Consider the following 17592-nt stretch of genomic DNA (forward strand, 5'->3'; position numbering starts at 1 on the left):
GACTTTCAGGTTGCTGCTGGGAACAATGTTGTCAGAGTATTACGTCACTTTTACGAAGTGACAATAAAATATGCAAAACCGAATGTAAACTGGATTTTAAAAGAAAATATGTTAGGAAACATTCTTTCCTGTATAATGATATGTATATAAGGAAAATTTAAAAGTGAAAAAGCTGCCTTCTCCACCCCTTTGGCTATATTCACACTTAGCGTTCTTTCAAAAAAGCAACAGATTTCCATTTCAGTCAGGATAAAATATTGTAAATTAGCTTTATAAAATCTCATAGCTTTAGCTGGGACTGTAAAATCGGCTTTTAATTTGTATAAAATGTATTAAAAATGCTGAAAAAATGCAATGTGTGAACATAGCCTTGGTAGCCGTGCCATGGGTCACCGAATTTCCCCGGCTCTTTTTGACTACAGTAGAGGGGTAAATAAAAGTACACCTGCTGATTGTCACTAGGAATTATAATTTTAACATTTCACTACCTTATCTGGGCTTGTGGTGTGTGCGACTTGGTAACACACATTCTGATTAATTTATGAAGGAAGGACTTTGAACCTCACAAAGCCTATACGGACAATGCAAGGATTGGCAAAAATTAGAAGGAAAAGGGAGTCTGATACATCCTGTATTTAGACATAAAAGATGACCTCCTACACATTCTGTTAAAATGGTTAGGAAGTGGGATTCATGCACAGTGCATAGCCTTTTTGAGTGTAAGGACTGCCATAAATTAGGAAGGACTGCAATACCCCCTGGAAGAAACCTAGAGGAGAGCCTTGGACAACATTTTTGACTATTTTAGAGGACTGGGTCTCCTAGACTGGTAAAGGTTATGCACTAAGCGCAGGGCCTGCCAAAAATTAAAAGGAGGGACTGCAATATAGCCAGCCGCAGTCGTAGAGGAGAGATTCTCATTCAATTTTGTAACAATTTTAAAACATTCTGACTCCAAGACTTGTTATTATCTGCCATCCAACCGACAACCTGTTTGAACTTTTGGCCATCAGGAGTGTTGTCTCGTGCACCCCTGCAAGGTGTGACAGTAAAGTAGGTCTCATGGAAGAGCATATTTGTTGTGCTCATGCAGCAGACATAGTTTCACCTGGCCCATGCTCTTCACCTGTGCATGCACCATCAGCACATCCACTCTCCCGTCCTTTACCCTACATCTTGCACATATTAAATTAGGTATGCAGCCAACAGCAGTGTTAATAGGGAATAGAATTTAATACATGTAGGCTGGAAAACATCTTTTGGGTTTAAGTTGCAGCAGCAAGGACCGTAAGGAAAAAAAACTTTGCCGATAATGGTGAGCTTTTCCTTCTTCAACAGCTAGCCCTTTAGTAATAAAGCCAATGCAAGTACAAGGGCTGCCAAAACTTAGAAGCAGGCTCTAGGATATACCCTGGAAAAGACTGAGAGGAGGACCTCTGAATACAGCTTGGGACAATTTTGAAAACATTCTTACTCCCAAACTGGGAAAGGCTATGCACTCAGTGCAAGGCCTAGCTAAAATGACTAGGAGGGATAGCAATACATCCAGTAACAGACAAAGATTAAAGACTGATTCAATTTTGGTACAATTTTGAAAACATTCTGAATTTCTGACTCCCAAACTGGGAAAGGCATTGCAATACAGCCAGCAACAGACCTAGAGGAGAGACTCTGATTCATTTGGTACAATTTTGAAAACATGCTGACTCTCAAACTGGGAAAGGATATGCACTCAGTGTGAAGCCTAGCTAAAATGACAAGGAGGCATGGAGATACAGCCAGCAACAGAGAGATTCTGATTCTATTTTCATACAATAAACACCTGAATTTCTGACTCCCAAACTGGGAAAGGCTATGCACTCAGTGTGAGGCCTTGCTAAAATGACTAAGAGGCATGGCAATACAGTCATCAACAGACATAGAGGAGAAACTCTAAATTAAATTCTGGTACAACATTCGGACTCCAAGATCTCTGCCATCCAACCGGCAACCTATTTGCGCTGATCAGCCCTCAGGGGTGGTGTTTCGCGCCCCCTTGCAAAGTGGGACAGGACGGTAGGTATAGTAGATGAGCTTGTTTGTTGTGCTCGTGGAGCAGCCACAGTTTCATTTGTTCCATGAGCAAAACCTATGCGTATGCTATCAGCAGCATGTTCACTTCCCCGTCCCTTACCGCACACATTGCACATATTAAATTACATATGCAGCTAACAGTGGTATTATTAGGAAATAGAATCTACACCGTGTGCAGAATTATTAGAGGATTGTTTTTATTATTGATCAACAACTATGTTCTCAATCAACCATAAATATCAAAGCTTAATAATTTTGAAAGTTGTTTTTTTTTTTTAGATTTGGCTATCTCAGGAGGATATCTGTTTGTGCAGGTAACTATTACTGTGCAGAATTATTAGGCAACTTAATAAAATCCAAATATATTCCCATCTCACTTATTTATTTTCACCAGGTACACCAATATAACTGCACAAAATTTAGAAATAAACATTTTTGAGATGCAAAAACAAAACCCAAAAAAATTAGTGACCAATATAGCCACCTTTCTTTATGATGACACTCAACAGCCTACCATCCATAGATTCTGTTATTGCTTGATCTGTTTATGATCAACATTGCGTACAGCAGCCACCACAGCCTTCCAGATACTGTTCCGAGAGGTGTACTGTTTTTCCTCCCTGTAGATCTTACATTTTATGAGGGACCACAGGTTCTCTATGGGGTTCAGATCAGGTGAACAAGGGGGCCATGTCATTATTTTGTCATCTTTTAGACCTTTACTGGCCAGCCACGCTGTGGAGTAGTTGGATGCATGTGATGGAGCATTGTCCTGCATGAAAATCATGTTTTTCTTGAACGATACTGACTTTTTCTTGTACCACTGCTTGAAGAAGTTGTTTTCAAGAAAATGGCAGTCTGGGAGTTGAGCTTCACTCCATCCTCAACCCAAAAAGGTCCCACAAGTTTATCTTTGATGATACCAGCCCATACCAGTACCCCACCTCCACCTTGCTGGTGTCTGAGTCAGAGTGGAGCTCTCTGCCCTTTACTGATCCAGCCTCTGGCCCATCCATCTGGTCCATCAAGAGTCACTCTCTTCAGTCCAGAAAACCTTTGAAAAATCAGTCTTAATTTATTTCTTGGCCAAGTCTTAATGTTTTATCTTATGTTTATTGTTCAAAGGTAGTCATTTTTCAGCCTTCCTTACCTTGGCCATGTCCCTGAGTATGCAAATCAAAAAAGGTTTGTGGAGCCTCAAGTTAGGAGTCTCGACACGGAAATAGCCAGTTATCCCTCCGGGAAGGACCTAGCCAAAGGGTGGCTCTTTTCAGGATACCACCATAACCACAATGTTAAGTGGCCCTTTTAATCAATATCCAACTCTTTGACGAGTTTAAAGATATGACAAGGGAAATACCAAGGCGATTCACAGACAGCTGTGTCGGGGTGTTGCCCCTCATCAGTGTGGAGTAGGATTCTGGCTAGGTGGGAGCAATGCCTAGTAGACCAACATGACAAAACAATCACTGATCTCGGGGAGACCAGCTAGAGAAAACACTGCCGGCAGCCAACAAAGGCGCTCAAAACAGTGAAATCTTAGGTGCATTGCCCCCTGGGAAGTATGCAAATCAAAAAAAGGACCACTTAACATGGTGGTTATGGTGGTCTCCTAAAAAGAGCCACTCCTTGGCTAGGTCCTTCCCGGAGGGATAACTGGCTATTTCTGTGTCGAGACTCCTAACAGAGGTTCCACGGACCTTTTTTGATTTGCATACTTCTGAGAGGGCAATGCACCTAGGATTTCACTGTGTTGTGCGCCTTTGTTGGCTGCCGGCAGTGTTTTTTTCTGGCTGGTCTCCCTGAGATCAATGATTGTTTTGTCTTGTTGGTCTACTAGGCATTGCTCCCACTAGCCAGTTTCCTACTCCACACTGATGAGGGGCAAATACCCCGAAACAGCTGTCTGTGGATGGATACCATGTTTTGGCATAGGTGGTTTCCTTGACTGGAGACTGCCCTTCCCGTGTTTTTTTTTTCCCGGTGAAAGACCTGGCTAGTTACCTGCTAGCGTTGAGAAACGTGATGGTGTCTCAGCGGTTTCCTTGTTTTGCATATTTCCCAGGGGGCATTGCTCTAGAATCACTGCGTTGAGAAAACAAGAGATGGTGCTCCGCGGTGCTGGATGTTGATCTCCCTAACGTCAACCATTCTTACCTATATGGTGTTAGGGATAGTGGCTTGGCTTCCGCTGAGGGTGGAGGGGGTGGCATGCAGGGCTGTGGAGTCGGAGTCGGAGTCGTGGAGTCGGAGTCGGAGCTCATTTTGGTGGAGTCGGAGTCGGAGTTGGAGTCGGTATAAAATGCACCGACAGGGGACAGGAGTGCAATGCAGAATGTGCTGAATATTTTACTAAATAATAACATTTAGTATAATGCTTATATTTAAGTGAAAAATTTATTGTAGTATAATGTGAACATCAGACATTTAATTGTTTTTATGATACAATAATCAAGATATTTGGATAGAACATAAAATATTTATTGGATACAACTTTAGAACACAAAAAACTAATAAATTGTAAATATGTAATATTATATATATATACACAGTGTATATACACACACAAGATATATATGTAATCTACTGTATATTACATAGTGTATTACATATTTACAATTTATTACAGTTTTTTGTGTTCTAAAGTTGTATCCAATAAATATATTTTATGTTCTATCCAAATATCTTGATTATTGTATCATAAAAATTATTAAATGTCTAATGTTCACATACACATATTCATGTACTACAATAAATTTTTCACCTAACTATAAGCAATATATGTAGGAGTCGGAGTCGGAGCCGGAGTCGGAGTCGGAGCCGGAGTTGGAGTCGGTGCAAGAGAATTTGAGGAGCCGGAGTCGGAGTCGGAGTCGAAGGTTTGGCTTACCGACTCCACAGCCCTGGTGGCATGGCAGTAACGGTGGCCGAGGGCAGGCCAGATTCCGCGGCCGGGTAGGCCGGTTCAACCGGAACTGGGTAGCTGCTTACCCGCTCCATGCGCAGGGCTTCCATCTCACGGGCACGTACCGCCGCAGCCACGCTCCTCATTTCGACTCTCCAGTGGTCCAGCATATTGAGGAACTGCGTCCGCATCCTCCTGCAGAGCTGCTCCGTCTCCTCCTCGTTCCAGGTCGCGGTCCCGGGAGCAGCACGCTCCGGTGACCAGTCCCTTGCTGCCGACATCCTTCTCCGCAGATTCCAGGAACTTTGTGGGCAGAGTCCTGGCATCCCTGTGCCACTTCCACTGCTACATCCCGTTACACCCCCTTTTGGCGCTCTTTTGGCGGGGAAGATGGCGTAGTTGTCCTTTTTAGGTGCCAAAAAAATGGCAGCAACAAGATTTGAGCACCACAGTTCAGATTTTTCAAGGCACATATCACCCGGGTTAGTGGGCCCAGTCTGTTCCTGTTCGTGAAGATGATGGTGGTCAGGATTGTTTAAAGGGGATAATAGTTTGTGACACCACCTGTGGTATGCGGCAAGATAGGTGCCGCCGCTGCTAATCAGTTCCCTGGGGGTCGGTGGTGATGCAGCTGAGTTAGTATAGCTCTCCACAGGTAGAGCTGGGCCCCAGGGCTTTTGGGAGTCGTAGTACTCACAAATGATGGAAATGTAAAGGCAGGGTGTAGGGCCGGAGGCGCAGGCAAATAACTGGGCAACACAGGGATGCAATCTCAAGATTTTACTCACTGTTGAAAGTTCCAGGTTTAGGCCTAAGCCACACGGCGAGAAAAACAGTGCGAGTGGAGTGCGATAAAACATCGCATTCCCCTCGGACCAATTCTAGCCTGTGTGTCAGCACACATGGGTGATTATTTTCTCAGCCCTAATCGGACCGAGAAAACAATCGCAGCATGCTGCGATTGTAAGCTGAGTCTCTTTCTCTCGCACCCATTCAAGTGAATGGGGCGAGAGAAAAATCGCACTGCACTCGCGGTACACCGGTGTACTGCTAGTGCAGTGCGAGAATGGCAATAGCCGGCTATGCAGGAAAGAGGGAGAGAAATCCCTCCCTCCCCTCCTGAGTGCCGGCCCGCCCCCCGCAGCTGAGGTCTGCTCGCACGAACGGACCTCAGTTGCAAGGACACAGGCATGACACTCGGCTCTGCTGTACTGCCAGCACGAGCCGAGTGTCATGCAAGTGGATCGCAGTAGTGCCCGTGTGGCCCCAGCCTTACATGACCAATCAAATGTCGCCCCCGGAGTGCTGAGTCCTGCTATGATGGGCTCCAGCCGAACCCGGATAGTTCGGAGGCACAACCCGGTACACCCTTCTGTGTTCCTTCCCTGGTCGTCTTCCTGTGCTGACCTCTCCCGCCTGTCCTGCGCCTACACACACAGAGCCCCGAGCCGGTATCCACGGACCCTGTCGGGTGTCTTGAAGCTCTATCCCTTGGCCCTATGCGGTCACCTTTTCACTGGATGTGTGTGGATATGACTTCGGTACTTGCAGTAACCTCAGCCTCCGGTTTGCTAGCTGAGCCTTGTAGTTCTCTACTAGTTGAGGGGCTGGTCCCCTTCTGCGGCCAAGTCGCTCCACTCCGGTATGCCGTTTGTGGAACGAGACCACGGGTGTATGGCGCACTTCCCGTGGGCTCTAGGACACCTTCTCTCCTGTGCTTGGGCCGTGCTATTCCAGCTCCAGACCACAGGTCTTCCCCCTCCGCTTCTACTTCCTGACTGATTAACGTTCTACAGTGTGCTCCCACTAACTAAACCCCACCTCCCAGCTGGCTGTGTAAGAACCATGGCCTGATGGGGTGTTGCTAAATAAGAGTGTATCTGTGTTTGTGTGTATACCGATTTGTTACCTCCTCCTTACCCAGGAATGGGATACTACACCTCTGGCTGAGGTGCAGTACCTCTGTGGCGACTGGAGCCTCAGGGGTGCCACACATACACATCGTAAAACTATACAGCTCTGCCATATACATGTCATACATACGTGGGTCTACTCTTTACATATAAGTGGTACACACACACGGCTCTGCTCCACACACGTCATACACACACGGCTCTGCTCCGTACACCTCATACACACACGGCTCTGTTCCGTACACCTCATACACACACGGCTCTGTTCCGTACACCTCATACACACACGGCTCTGCAACGTACACCTCATACACACACGGCTCTGTTCCGTACACACCTCGTACACACACGACTCTGCTCCGTACACCTCATACACACACGGCTCTGTTCCGTACACACCTCGTACACACACGGCTCTGCTCCGTACACCTCATACACACACGGCTCTGTTCCGTACACATCATACACACACGGCTCTGTTCCGTACACACCTCGTACACACACGGCTCTGCTCCGTACACCTTGTACACACACGGCTCTGCTAGTGATGGGTAGCTCCTGAACGAGCCGGCTCTAAGAGCCGGCTCTTCATAGTGAATCATATGAGTCGGCTCCTGGCAGGGAGCCAATTGAAATGTAAACGGCTCTTTGCCAGTTCCCTTCCACAGTCAGTCCCCTCTTGCCCCGCCCCTCTCGGCCCCTCTCGGCAGTAGTCACTCTGATCTTATCCAGGAGACTGAGAATGCTCCTCCTGCTGCCGCACATAGCACTGACTCACAGCCCCGCCCCCCTCCAATCTGTGACAAGCAGCAGTCAGGCAGTCAGGCACTTTATTAAAGGAACACTGACATCTGGATTTAGCCTGATTCTAGTTATTTCCCGCCAGCTTGTAAATCCTCGCTGAGCGAGGGAGAAACAGCGGATGTAAATGTGCGTCCCTTGTTCTCTCCCATTCACTTGAATGGAAGAGAACAAATGATCCGCGATGCTGGATTGAGCATCACTGGATCGCAGGCTCGGGGGCTGCAGCGACTGTGTATATGCACCATTAGCTAGTGCAGCTTGGAATGGTTCTGTTGTTTCTGGTGAATAACCTCCCAGCAGCCCCTGTTACATGATAGCAGTGCCAATCTGAGGGACCAACTTCATGCACAGAACTAGTCCTATACAAGGCAGTGCAGCCTCTCAAATCACATCCGATTTTGCATACAATTGCCAGTAGTGTTGAGCTAATTGAATTGCACTTGTTTGATTTCTGCACTTTTTTTCTTATCAAACATTGTGTTTGTTAAAGTTTTTACAGCAAATAATATAAATAATATTGTCAGAGACCTCGCCCTCTCTTGGATCTCTTCATACCTCTCCAACCGCACTTTTAGTGTCTCCCATTCCCACACAACCTCTTCATCCCGTTCTCTCTCTGTTGGTGTCCCTCAAGGCTCTGTCCTAGGACCCTTACTTTTTTCTATCTATACATTTGGCCTGGGACAACTCATAAAGTCCCATGGCTTCCAGTACCACCTATATGCCGATGACACTCAGATCTACCTCTCTGGTCCAGATGTCACATCTCTGCTGTCCAGAATCCCAGAGTGCCTATCTGCTATATCTTCCTTCTTCTCCTCTCGCTTTCTAAAGCTTAACGTGGCCAAAACTGAACTGATCATCTTTCCTCCATCTCCCCTACACTCTCCACCTGACCTATCCATTACAATTAATAACATCACGCTCTCCCCAGCACCCAAAGTTCGGTGCCTCGGAGTGACCTTTGACTCTGCCCTGTCCTTCATACCACACATCCATTCCCTCACCACTTCCTGCCGTCTTCAACTCAAAAATGTCTCCAGAATCCGCCCTTTCCTCAATCCCCAATCTACAAAAATGCTAGTGCATGCCCTCATAATCTCCCGCATCGACTACTGCAACATCCTCCTCTGTGGTCTCCCTGCTAACACACTCGCCCCTCTCCAGTCCATCCTTAACTCTGCTGCCCGAATGATCCACCTCTCTCCTCAATACCACCCCGCTTCTCCTCTCTGCAAGACCCTCCACTGGCTCCCAATCGTCTATCGTATCCAATTCAAACTACTAACCCTGACCTACAAAGCTATCCATAATCTGTCTCCTCCATATATCTCTGAACTAATTTCTCGCTACACTCCAAAACGTAACCTCCGGTCCTCCCAAGATCTCCTTCTCTCCTCCTCTCTCATCCGCTCCTCATGCAACCGACTCCAAGACTTCTCCCGAGCATCCCCAGTCTCCTGGAACTCACTGCCTCAACACGTCAGACTATCTACTACACTTGCAAACTTCAAACGGACTCTGAAAACTCATCTGTTCAGAAATGCCTATAATCTACAATGACGCCACCGCCCCACCACCGTGCGGAGCTGCCGCCCCACCACCGTGCGGAGCTGCCGCCCCACCTACACCCCACCTACTGTCTCCTCCCCAAAATCCTTTAGGATGTAAGCCCGCAAGGGCAGGGCCCTCTTCCCTCTGTACCAGTCTGTCTATTGTAACTTGTATATGTATTCTGTATGTAACCCCCTCATGTACAGCACCATGGAATCAATGGTGCTCTATAAATAAACAATAATAATAATAATAATAATAATAATAAATCTGGTTATTCTGGAAACTATTCTGTTTTATGTCATAAATTGGCACATGTGTAGATTTTTACTAAAAGGTATACAATCATGGGTTAAAACATACCAGAATTGGGCTTCAAATTTAAAGCCAAAGGTAATAGGAAATGAAGAGCCGTTTTCGGAGCCAAAAGAGCCGGCTCACAAAAAAATCGCATTTTACCCATCACTAGGCTCTGCTACCTCCACACTGTAAACCCCTCCTGACCCCACACATAACCTTCCCCTCATCCAACACCATGACAACCAGCACAGCAGAGTCCTGCACACACTGAGGAGCTGACCATGTGACCCCTGACTCCTCCCCTCCATGTGACATCATCGCAGGTCCTGTAAGCACAGAGCAGCCATATATCCAGTGTGCGGCTCTGCAGGTGGAGGGATGTGGAGATTCCCCATTACTGGGCGCAGGAGGCATTAACCCGTTCAGTACTGGCCATGATCACAGACCAAGAGCCGTAATCTCTTCGTTGTTTTATTGCTGCTATTCTGGGGTACGTATGTCATAATTAACGTTTATTATTTCCAAATCCATTTTTCTCACTTTTTTTCGAGGTATGAATTAATGTTTATTATTTTTTTTCGCAGGGGGGGAGGAGGGACTTGGTCAGTTGTCTGGGGTTTTGCTGCAAGGTGCTGGGCTGGCTAATCAGGGCAGCACGGTGGCTCAGTGGTTAGCACTGCAGTCTTGTAGCACTGGGGTCCTGGGTTCAATCCCACCAAGGACAACATCTGCAAGGAGTTTGTATGTTCTCCCCGTGTTTACGTGGGTTTCCTTCCACACTCCAAAAAAGCATACAAATAGGGTATTTAGATTGTGAGCTCCAATGGGGACAGTGTTGCCAATGTATGTAAAGCGCTGTGGAATTAATAACGCTATATAAATGAATATTATTATTATTATTATTATTGAGGTTAACCCTAGAACGCGCAAGCAATTCAATCTACCATAGAAAACAAATGACCTAGCAGGCCTGCGAGGCCCCAGGTATGCGTTCTAGGGTTAAAGAGGTTCTCAGGGTTGTAGAGAGCACACATTAGTGACATGACTGATGGACCGAGTTCTTAAGTTGATTCACTGCACTTCTACTATCCACCATCCACCATCCATTTAGCAGATTATAACGGGGGGTTGCATTCAGCTGCGTGGTCCGGCATGTGCCCCATCCCCCCCATTCATTGAAAATGGCATTGATGGTGCTTGTCAAGTGCAAAGCTCAACTCCTTCTGCACTACCATAGACCATTAATTGAGTTAAAAGGAATTTCTACTACTTGGACAACTCCTCATTCCCCTTGTTCACCCCCATAATAATAAATAAGTTTATACTCCGCTATGCTGTGGCCACAATTCCAGCAATGTTTGAAGCTGTGTTCCCGGGGCCCATGTGACATTGGTAGCGGGGGCCACGTGTCATAATAATCAGCGCACAGTTTCTGTCTCGATACCTTCGGACATTTGAGCAGGATGCGAGAACTCCTCTAACTTCCTGCTCAGACATCCGAAGGCGGGGGAGAAGGATGTCGGCGCTGCTTGGTTGTGGGGCTCGCATGTTATAATGTCACATGGGCCCCATGAATGTGGCTTCAGACATCGCTGGAAGCACGGCCGCAACGCACATGAATATAGTATCAAAAAAGAGAATTTTGTTTACTTACCGTAAATTCTTTTTCTTATAGTTCCGACATGGGAGACCCAAACCATGGGTGTATAGCTTCTGCCTCCGGAGGACACACAAAGTACTACACTCAAACGTGTAGCTCCTCCCTCCGGGCTATATACACCCCCTGGATGACAATCTAACCAGTTCAGTGCAAAAGCTGAAGGAGGACATCCACCCATAAGTAGAGATAGAGTAAAACTCGGAAAGACCGGAACTCTGTCTACTAACAACAGCCGGTGAAACACACGGAACAAAAAACTGCCAACAGGCAACAGGGAGGGTGCTGGGTCTCCCATGTCGGAACTATAAGAAAAAGAATTTACGGTAAGTAAACAAAATTCTCTTTTTCTTCATCGTTCCTTATGGGAGACCCAAACCATGGGACGTTCCAAAGCAGTCCATGGGTGGGAAATAAACCAAACTGAGAAGTAGGCAAAACCTAACTTCACAAATGGGCGACAGCCGCCTGAAGAATGCATCTGCCCAAGCTCGCATCTGCCGAAGCATGAGCATGCACTTGGTAGTGCTTCGAAAAAGTGTGCAGACTGGACCACGTGGCAGCCTGACAAACCTGCTGAGCCGTAGCCTGGTGCCTGAAAGCCCAGGAGGCACCGACAGCTCTGGTTGAGTGCGCCTTAATCCCTGGCGGAGGAGGCACCTGAGAACACTGGTAGGCATCGGTGATAGCCGACCTGATCCAACGAGCTAGGGTCGGTTTAGAAGCAGCAAGACCCTTGCGCTGACCAGTGGTTAGCACAAAAAGTGAGGTGCACCGCCTAAAAACGGCGGTGCGTGACACATAGATTCGGAGCGCCCGCACCAAATCTAAGGAATGCAACGCCTTCTCAAAGCGATGCACAGGGGCCGGACACAGAGAAGGCAATGAAATGTCCTGGTTAAGGTGGAAAGGAGACACCACCTTAGGGAGAAAGTCCGGAGTCGGACGAAGAACCACCTTGTCTTGGTGAAACACCAAAAAGGGGGATTCCGAAGAGAGCGCAGCCAAATCAGAAACTCTCCTGAGAGAAGTTATGGCTACTAGAAAAACAACTTTCTGTGAAAGTCTAAACAAGGGAACCTCCCTGAGAGGCTCAAAGGGGGGTTTCTGTAAGGCCGTGAGGACCAGATTAAGGTCCCAGGGATCCAAGGGCCGCCGGTAAGGAGGAATGATGTGAGATGCGCCCTGCATGAAGGTGCGCACCTGAGCCAGTCGGGCGATACGCCGCTGGAACAATACCGACAGAGCCGACACCTGTCCCTTGAGGGAATTGAGGGACAGTCCTAGCTGTAGACCGGACTGTAGAAAAGACAGGATGGTCGGCAAGGAGAACGGCCAAGGAGCATGGTCGGAAGAGCGACACCAGGACAGGAAAATCCTCCAAGTCCTGTGGTAAATCTTGGCCGAGGAAGACTTCCGAGCCTGAGTCATAGTGGAGATGACCTCAGAGGGAATGCCTGAAGCCGTCAGGATCCAGGACTCAAGAGCCACGCCGTCAATCTGAGAGCCGCAGAATTCTGGCGGAAGAACGGACCTTGAGAGAGAAGGTCTGGACGGCACCCCTACGGACAGACGGAGCAGGTCTGGGTACCAAGCTCGCCTGGGCCAGTCCGGAGCAATGATTATGACTCGACGGCCCTCCATTCCGATCTTGCGCAGAACCCTGGGCAAGAGAGCTAGAGGGGGAAACACATAGGCCAGACGGAACTGAGACCAATCTTGAACCAGTGCGTCCGCTGCGAAGGCCTGAGGATCGTGGGAGCGAGCCATGTAAACCGGAACCTTGTTGTTGTGCCGGGATGCCATTAGATCCACTTCCGGAGTGCCCCACTTGCGGCAGATTGATCTGAACACTGACGGATGCAGGGCCCACTTGCCGCTGTCCACGGTTTGACGGCTGAGATAATCGGCCTCCCAGTTTTCCACGCCTGGGATGTGGACTGCAGATATGGTGGACTTGGAGTCCTCCGTCCACTGGAGGATTCGTTGAACCTCCAACATCGCCAGACGGCTGTGAGTCCCGGCCTGGTGATTGATGTAGGCAACCGCTGTCGCGTTGTCCGACTGAACTCGAATGTGCCTGCCCGCCAACAGGTGGTGAAAGGCTAGGAGAGCTAGAAACACAGCTCTGATCTCCAGCACATTGATCGAGAGGGCTGATTCGGACGGAGTCCAAGTGCCCTGTGCTCGGTGATGGAGAAATACTGCTCCCCAACCGGAGAGGCTGGCATCCGTGGTGAGGATCACCCAGGACGGAGTCAGGAAGGAGCGTCCCTGAGACAGAGAGAGGGGCCGAAGCCACCACTGAAGGGAGCTCCTGGTCTGTGACGACAGAGCCACCAACCTGTGCAAGGAAGAGATCCGCTTGTCCCAACAGCGGAGAATGTCCAGCTGCAGGGGACGCAGATGGAACTGGGCAAAGGGAACCGCTTCCATTGATGCCACCATCTGACCTAGCACCTGCATGAGGTGTCTGATGGAATGACGGCGGTGCCTCAGCAGAGAGCGCACCGCCAGACGAAGGGACTGCTGTTTGACTAAGGGCAACTTGACAAGTGCCGGCAGAGTCTCGAATTGCATCCCTAGGTAAAGAAGCACCTGGGTCGGGGTCAGAGTGGACTTGGGCAGGTTGACAAGCCACCCGAACTGAACGAGCGTGGCGAGAGTGAGTGAGACACTCCGCTGGCAGTCTGCACTGGATGAGGCCCTGACTAGAAGGTCGTCCAGGTAAGGAATCACTGCCAACCCCTGGAGGTGCAGAACCGCAACCACTGCTGCCATGACCTTGGTGAATACTCGAGGGGCCGTGGCTAAGCCGAAGGGGAGAGCCACGAATTGGAAATGTTCCTCTCCGATTGCAAAGCGTAGCCAACGCTGGTGTGAAACCGCAATAGGCACATGCAGATAGGCATCTCTGATGTCGATGGATGCCAGAAAATCTCCTTGGGTCATTGAGGCAATGACCGATCTCAGAGATTCCATGCGAAAGTGCCGCACCTGAACATGCTTGTTGAGAAGCTTGAGATCCAGGATGGGCCGGAAGGAACCGTCCTTCTTGGGGACTAGAAAGAGGTTTGAGTAGAAACCGCTGAACCGTTCCCGGGCGGGAACCGGAACAATTACACCGTTGGCCTGCAGGGATGCCACGGCCTGAGAGAAGGCGGTGGCTTTGGAGCAGGGGGGGGTGGACAGAAAAAATCTGTTTGGCGGGCTGGAAGAAAATTCTATCCTGTAGCCGTGGGAGATGATATCTCGCACCCACTGATCGGAGACGTGTTGAAACCACACGTCGCCAAAGTGGGAGAGCCTGCCACCGACCAAGGACGTTGCTGGCGCAGCCAGATAGTCAAGAGGAGGCTGCCTTAGTGGCAGCGGCTCCTCCGGTCTTTTGAGGACGCGGCTTCGCGCGCCAGTTGGGTTTACGATCCTTGGCTGCGGTAGTGGACGAGGTCGAGGGCTTAGAGGATGACCAGTTAGAGGAACGAAAGGAACAAAACCTCGATTGGTTCCTGCCCTGGACAGGTTTTCTGGTTTTAGTTTGTGGCAAGGAAGTACTCTTCCCGCCAGTAGCTTCCTTAATTATTTCATCCAGTTGTTCACCAAACAGCCGGGACCCAGCAAAAGGAAGACCCGCAAGGTACTTCTTAGAGGAAGCGTCTGCTTTCCACTCTCGAAGCCACAAGATCCTGCGGATCGCGAGGGAGTTAGCGGAGGCCACCGCCATGCGGTGAGAAGCCTCCAGGATGGCAGACATGGCGTAGGATGAAAAAGCCGAAGCTTGAGAAGTTAAGGCATCCATCTCAGGCATAGAGTCCCTGGTGAGGGAATGTATCTCTGCCAGAGAGGCAGAGACTGCCTTAAGAGCCCACACTGCCGCAAAAGACGGGGAGAACGAGGCTCCTGTCGCCTCATATACAGACTTGGCCAGAAGGTCAACCTGGCGGTCAGTGGGATCCTTAAGAGAAGTGCCATCAGCCAGAGCTACGACTGTGCGGGCTGAGATTCTGGACACTGGAGGGTCTACCTTTTGGAGACTGGGCCCATTCCTTAACCACCTCTGGTGGAAAAGGAAAACGGTCATCAGAAGTACGCTTCGGAAAACGTTTGTCAGGACAGGCCCTGGGCTTGGTAACAGTGGTCCGAAAACTGGAGTGGTTAAAAAACATACTCTTAGCTCTCTTAGGTGAGGTAAACTGGTGTATCTCTACCAGAGAGGCTTGTTCCTCTGACTCTGGTGGATTGAGGTTCAGTACGGAGTTAATGGATGCAATCAAGTCACTAACATCCGCATCACCCTCAGACACGTCAATGGGGTACATAGAGGCAGCGTCTGAGCCCACAGTAAACGAATCCTCCTCGCCCTGCACCTCGGCTCGTGAATCAGAGCCGTGGGACGAGGAAGGAGAAGGGTCCCTGCGTCTCCGTTTAGGGGGACGGGGTCCTAGGACATGCTCTGAGAGCTCTGCGGAACTCGGAGCAGCAGAGGCACCCTGAGAAGAGGGCTGATGCATGGTCAGCAGTGTCCGGGACAGCTGCCCCATGGAGTCGGCAAAAGACTGGGAAATAGCTTGGGAAAAGGATGCTACCCAAGCCGGGGGTTCAGCCACCGGGGCCGGAGCAGCCGGAGGGACCCCTGAGGAGGCTCCAGGCTGAGACACAACCATGTTAGCACAGGCATCACAATGTGGGTATGTGCTTGGCTCTGGCAGAATGCGCTTACATGCAGTGCATATAGCGTACATGTTTGCAGCCTTGCTCCGGGTGACAGACATGCTGCTGAGGTGGAAGCTCTGCAGTAAGAATACACTCGTATAGAATGTCCTGAGAGTGTATAATAAAGCCCACAACCAGAGGTTGTGGCTTACCCGACCGCTCTCTGTGTGCCCTCCGGATTCCACAGCTCGGACCCCCAGTAAAGCGTCAGCCTTCCAAGAAAGCAGCAGATTCAGCAGCCAGCGCCGATCAGTGTGATAAACGCTGAGAAAATGGCGCTGGGAGGAGGAGGGGGGAGATTAGCCCAAGAGCGGGAAACCGGAGGGCTAAGGAGAGATGCAGGGGAGGGAAACATCTCCTCAGAGAGGAGTGTCCTCCCCTTTGCTGGATGGCCGGTGGGCGGCGCCACTCTATTCCCCTGCATGAATGACATGCAGAGGAAGATGAAACCGAAACTAGGCCCAAACAGAAGCCGGGGCCTAGATTTTAACATGCGGCCGACGAGCAGGCACCTTCGGCGCGGTTCTCAGGGGAAACCCCCAGAACCGGCCGGAATTTACAGTAAACATAAAAAACATACTTTCCCCCTAATAAAAGTACCCGGGACCCCTGAAAAACGTCTCAATACTTAGCTTTTGAGACGCAGGGCCAGTCCCTGAGGGGGGTTAAACGCTCCTTCCAGCAGGAACCAGACAGGGCTGCGGATGGAGACCGGTCTTCTGCAAGCAGAGAGGACCGTGACGGCTCCCACTTCAACCCAGAGCCTCTCAGAGGATGTGAAGGAGCGCGGCATGTGAAGGCTCCAGCCTTGTAAAGTCAACCTTAACAGCACCGCCGACACAGTGGGGTGAGAAGGGACATGCCGGGAGTCCAGACTGGACCCGCTTTTCTTCCAAATCTTTAAAATCAAAAAATAAAAATCAGAGAATGCATGTGTGTGTGTGACCTCCTGAAACACAAAGCATTGAACTGGTTAGATTGTCATCCAGGGGGTGTATATAGCCCGGAGGGAGGAGCTACACGTTTGAGTGTAGTACTTTGTGTGTCCTCCGGAGGCAGAAGCTATACACCCATGGTTTGGGTCTCCCATAAGGAACGATGAAGAAAAGGTCATAGACAACAAGGGATACACATAATTTTTTAGGATCACCATAGTTAATTACACTAGAATCCCAATATATATTAATGTGATATACAATCTACTCCCAATATTCAAATAAATACATCGTCCAAGGAAACACGTTCAGAAGGCTCGTTCATAAATGGACAATAAATTTTATTTTGAACGTACATACAATTAAAAATTGAAATAGTTTCCATAAAGGTTGAAAGATATGAAGTAGCAATTCAGATTATATCACACCCACCCACCAAGGAACAAGCAGGTAATATCCCACATCCACTCCATATGTCTCAAGACATCACCATAAATTAAATGTCAGTACTAATGTTAAATCCATGGAGAAACACCATAGGGTCTGTCACTTAAATATCAATTGCATAGTATTTTGTGTCAGACACTTACCCATGGTGTATGGATGGGGTCACACACACTGCCAGTCAGAGGTAGGTGAGGAGATAGCCCAGTCCTGGACGCGCGTATCGCTTATGCTTCATCAGCGGGGTGCAGGCGAGCAGATGTGCCACTCCTCATGCTCCCCATTTTATATCCA

General features: G+C 48.9%; 1 pseudogene; it reads left to right on the forward strand.

Moving 5' to 3' along the window:
- The first annotated feature begins 9888 nt into the window (after nucleotides 1-9888).
- Nucleotides 9889-17592, forward strand: part of LOC142312065 (uncharacterized) — a 134355-nt pseudogene continuing 126651 nt past the window's right edge.

This window comes from Anomaloglossus baeobatrachus, chromosome 5 (genome assembly GCF_048569485.1).
Source record: "Anomaloglossus baeobatrachus isolate aAnoBae1 chromosome 5, aAnoBae1.hap1, whole genome shotgun sequence".
Taxonomy (NCBI): Eukaryota; Metazoa; Chordata; class Amphibia; order Anura; family Aromobatidae; genus Anomaloglossus; species Anomaloglossus baeobatrachus.